Source organism: Myotis myotis, unplaced genomic scaffold (genome assembly GCF_014108235.1).
Source record: "Myotis myotis isolate mMyoMyo1 unplaced genomic scaffold, mMyoMyo1.p scaffold_m19_p_10, whole genome shotgun sequence".
Classification (NCBI taxonomy): Eukaryota; Metazoa; Chordata; class Mammalia; order Chiroptera; family Vespertilionidae; genus Myotis; species Myotis myotis.
In genome coordinates this window covers 78558576-78563533 of record NW_023416314.1, presented here as the reverse complement: position 1 = coordinate 78563533, position 4958 = coordinate 78558576, and positions in this window count along the sequence as shown.

The following is a 4958-nucleotide window of genomic DNA, read 5'->3' as shown; positions in this document are numbered from 1 at the left end:
TTTTTTTGTTGTTGTTTGTCTTGTAGGCCTATTTCCACTTGCAGGAAATTAATCAAAACAATTGATGCATTCTATTAAAAGCTTTATCCTCTTACGGTTACTAGTGGGTTCAGACAAGGCCTGACCCAGACAGATTGGGTGGCCTGCCTCTGGTCTTGCAGTCAGTACCTGCAGACCCCAGACTGGCGGGGCCTCGCCCAGGGCTCTCTGCCTGCCTGATGCTCCCACATCCTGATACAAGGCTTTCCATTGGGCGGGTACAGTCTGGCGTCTGTTCCCAACAGCCTGCCAGGACCACAGGAGGAAAAGCCACATTCCCAAATAATAGGGCACACAGTTCATGTCACTTCCGGGTCAGACACCGTGATGTAGTCTGTGCCAGGCACATTCGTGTGTTGTACGCAGCAGCTCACTGGACCTTCCAGCCGCCCTCTGAGGCAGGAGGTTGTCGCCACCCGGCAGAGAGGTCAGGTGGCCCACAGTCTCCGACTAACCAGTAATGGAGCTGGGCACAAACCAGACCGGCTCAGGTCTATGCCTGCAAGCACTGCACACTGCTGTGTAGAGACCAGGAGGCCTCGTGGCACCTCAAGGAAATGCAAAGTAACGGCAAATCTAGAGATGACCTGGTCTTCCCATCACCGACCCAGGATCATCGGGGGACCTTATTGCCCTGGTCACCGAGTCCCAGGTCAGTATTCTCCCGTCACGCCCCGCCAGGTGGACGAGGAGGGGAGGGGAGCTGCCAGGCTGGGCCCCTGGCGTGACGCTCTGGGAGGCGCGGAAGGGTCAGTGCTCTGGTGCTGTGAGGAGGAAGGAAAACACTGATCTGACCTCCAAGGCTCCCTGTGAGAAGCCCCGAGGATTGGAAAGGGCCACTGACCCTCCTGTGTCTCCTTAAATATCGAGGCACAGAGATCCTCTTTATCTCAAGCGCCCCCATGTGAAACACCAACCAAATCTCCTTTTCACAGGCCCCACCGGGAGCAGAGCCCATTGTTGGAACCCAGATGATTAACCGCTATGTAAACTGGAGGAGCTGAGGACAGACAGGCTTCCAGGAAGCCAGGGGTGGGGTGTGGGGAGGGTCCGGGGCGCCTCTGAGCTCTACTCTCCCATTCCTCAGAGAAGCTCAAGGCTCGGACACCTTCCCTAGCAGGCTACGGCCAGTCACTTTTTCCCCAGCCAGATCATTTGGGGGCTCATCTTGATCTCCACTTCGTAGGATGGATACCATGAGGGAAACGAGCGATTCGGGTCCCTCACTGACGGAACTAGGCCCAGCAGGAGAGGGAAGTGATCAGTGCGAGTCATTCTATAACTAAGGACAAATGGTATGGCTGCACTACAGATGCTCTGGAACCCCAAAGAGTCTTTGTATCTGAAACAATAAAGACTTCTTGGAAGAGGTGGGATCCAGCTGGTCTGGGAAAATGGTAGGATCTGAACAGAACAAAAGAAAAGGGAAGGTGTTTTAGGGTCAGGGCCTGGCCGGTTTTGCCCAGTGGATAGAGCGTTGGCCTGTGGATTGACGGGTCCCGGGTTCGATTCTGGTCAAGGGCACATGCCCAGGTTGCGGGCTCAATCCCCAGTAGGAGGTGTGCAGGAGGCAGCTACTCAGCGATTCTCCTCATCATTGATGTTTCTATCTCTCTCTCCCTCTCCTTCTCTGAAATCAATAAAAATATATTTAAAATGAATGAATGAATTAAAAACAACAGAATCCGCAACATCTATGAGGGGCAATAAAGCAGGTCACAATAAAACGAGGTATGTCTGTATTTCCATCGACAATCTGGATGCTTGCACCATTCGGTCCGTCAGCCACAGCACGGGTGTTTTTTGAGCCCTGCCCAGGTGCCAATAAGAACTGGTAACAAAACAAGATTCCGAGAGACAGGAGAGCTGACTGGGACCTAGCAAGAGGGTCTCATTGAGGATGAAGGTAGAGTTCTATTTTCATAACGAAAAACAAGGCAACCAAGTGCAAGGTGGGAAAACTTTACAACAGGAAGTGCTATAAAGGTTTATACTTTATATTTTTCATGTATTTCCTAAGTTTTTTCTACAATGGCATATATTATTTTTACAATGAGAAGAAAATAAAGTTATAAAACAATTTAGGGCAGCGGTTCTCAACCTGTGCGCCGCGACCCCTTTGGGAGTCGAACAACCTTTTCACAGGGGTCGTCTAAGACCATCGGAAAACACATACATAATTACATATTGTTTTTGTGATTAATCACTATGCTTTAATTATGTTCAATTTGTAACAATGAAATTGGGGGTCACCACAACATGAGGAACTGTATTAAAGGGTCGCGGCATTAGGAAGGTTGAGAACCACTGATTTAGGGTGCTAGTAGACTTGAAATTCAACAAGTCAACAGGGAGATGGGGCTGCCCTCCGAAAAGCTAATGTGATCTTTGACAATAACAGAGATGTGGCAACCAAGACCACCTCCCTGCCCTGGGCTAGGCAGCAGTCAGTGGGTGACGGGAAGAGCAGAGACCGGGTGGAGGCCCAGCCCTGCCTCATGCTGTCTGCGTGGCCTTCGGCAAGTGGCCAAACCTCTCAGTTTTCTCATCTATAAAATAAGGTGAGTTCCTACGTTCAAAAGTCCCTTTCTGCCCGGCCGGCATGGTTTGGTGGTTGAGCCTCGACCCATGAACCAGGAGATCACGGTTCCATTCCAGGTCAGGGCACATGCCTGGGTTGCAGGCTGGATTCCCAGTGTAGGGCGTGCAGGAGGCAGCCAGTCAATGGTTCTCTTTCATCACTGATGTCTCTCTCTCTCTCTCTCCCTCTCCCTTCCTCTCTGAAACCAATGAAAAAGAAATATTTTTAAAGTCCCTTTCTGTTATAAAGACTTTGCTGCTAGGACCCCATTTCCATAAAAGCCACGAGGAAACTGACAAACTGCAGTGGCGGTGAGGAGGCCCCAAGGCTGAGACGCTGCTCCGAGTGGAAACATGGCTGCCGGCAAAAGGAACCGGCTTATTCCGCTGTTCCAGGGGGCAGGCCCTGGGCCAGAGGGGGTTGGGGGAACAGACTCCACTGCAGGGAGCCCTGGCACAGCGTAACCACAGGGTGGCTGCTGGGGGCAGGAGCCCGGGCATGGTCACCTCGGGGTTGCTGGCCAGGCTGGGGGGCCATTTGTTAGGAGCCTCCAGAGGGACTGGGTCACGGGGCTGAAGGCTGACGACTATCTCCAGGCTCTTTCCACCCACAGGATTCTACAAGGACGGGCCAAAGCGCATGGTCAGGACTTCCAGGCCTCATCGCCATTCCCCAGGAAGCAGAGCCAGGAAGCAGAGCCAGAGAACAGAATGAAATGGAGAGGAAGCCACCAGCTAGAGTGACATGACTTGGGAGGCTGTTCCGTCCTCTGGGCTTGGGGTGATGAGGATGTGGACACGCAGTGGGCAGGGGCTCCCCTCTCGCTACCACCGGCTCTGGCCCGTCTTCTGGGGCCTCCCAAGACCAGTCCACTCCCTCAGGTGACGGCAGCCACCTGACCCAGGATGTCCCCGACTCTTCATGTCCCAGACAAACCGCCCTCCTCCTTTCCTCCTGCCAGCCCCCTCCCATGTTTCTGGAGTCTGTTTTGAAACTCTAGCTCCCAACTCCCAAGCCAATGCGCCCAGCTCTTTGAGTCCCTCCCTGTAAGCAACCAGCCACTCCTCTCCGTGCCCCTGAGATCGCCCTCCCTGCCTGGCAGCTCTCCTCCCGGGCAGCAGACTCGCTGACACGAGATGGGGGGGTGCGGGGGGGACGGTTCAGGTCCCACACCACTGCAGGGCCGCGCTGGAGGGGAGGCTGAGTTAGGTGTGGAGAGTCTGGTCCTGGGAGGGGGCGGTGCACTGAGCGAGCCGCCAGGTCTGCGTCCTGAATGTAAGAGCTGGGTTTGGCGTCAGTGGTTCCCCCTGCTCTCTCCACATAAAACGGTGGAGTACTACTTCTCCCCTGACTGGCCTTCCAAGCAGAAAGAAACACAAATCAGGCGCCTAAAACTGCTCAGCGATGTGCGGGCTGAGCTGGTGGCACTGCACACCCGGCCTCAATGTCAAACGGGAGCCCCCACTTCTGACTCCAGACCTGAGGGGAAGCAAACCCGCCCCAACATCACCGAGAGGAGACCTGGCCGAGAGGAGACCTGGCCGAGCTGCCCCAGGCAGAGCCACGAGTGCCACCACTCAGCCGCTCTGTCCAAGCTGCTGGCCGCCCTGCCCGCAAGCACCGCAGCAGAGGTCTCTGCCCAGAGCAGAGGGGCCACGCACTGGGTAGGAGACCATACCAAGAGGCTCCCAGGGCGCCGAGATGCAGGGCCACGGGCCCTGCTAACCCTCGAGTGCTTGAGGCAAGCATTTGGCTTTCGGCACGTAGGTAAACAGTCCTAGAACAGCAGCTAATCACCCCTTCCGTTTATGGCTCCCCTATACATGCTGCATCCCGGGCTTCATCATCGCTAACCTCCACAGCCACCCTGGGAGGTAGTCATTACTGTTCCTATTTTTAGACAGAGAAGTTGAGGCTGGGGAGACGCAGTGCCTGGCTCAAGGTCAGGGGATAGGGAGCCAGCCTCTGGCCTAGGGCTGCTGGACTCAACTGGGGCTCTTGACTTTCAAATTAGCAATGACTGGAACGGGGGACCCTTTCCTTTCGGTTCTTCATTTACTGACACTGAGCACCTGCTCTGTGCCAAGCGCTGTGCTGAGGCGGGGACACAGCTGAACGAGGCCCGGCCCCGAGCTCCTGAGTTCACCGTCCCGGGGGAAACGGACGTGGCCAGTCGGGGGTGGGGGGTGAAGGGACAGGAGCAGCAGCGGGTGAGAACTGAGGACAGCAGGAAGGGGGCCCACCCTTGAGCAGCCATCTTGAAGCCCCCAAATGTCACCCATGTGACAGAGCTGAGAAGAGGGAAAGGAGGGAGAAACCCTGGCAGGGGGCGCCCGCG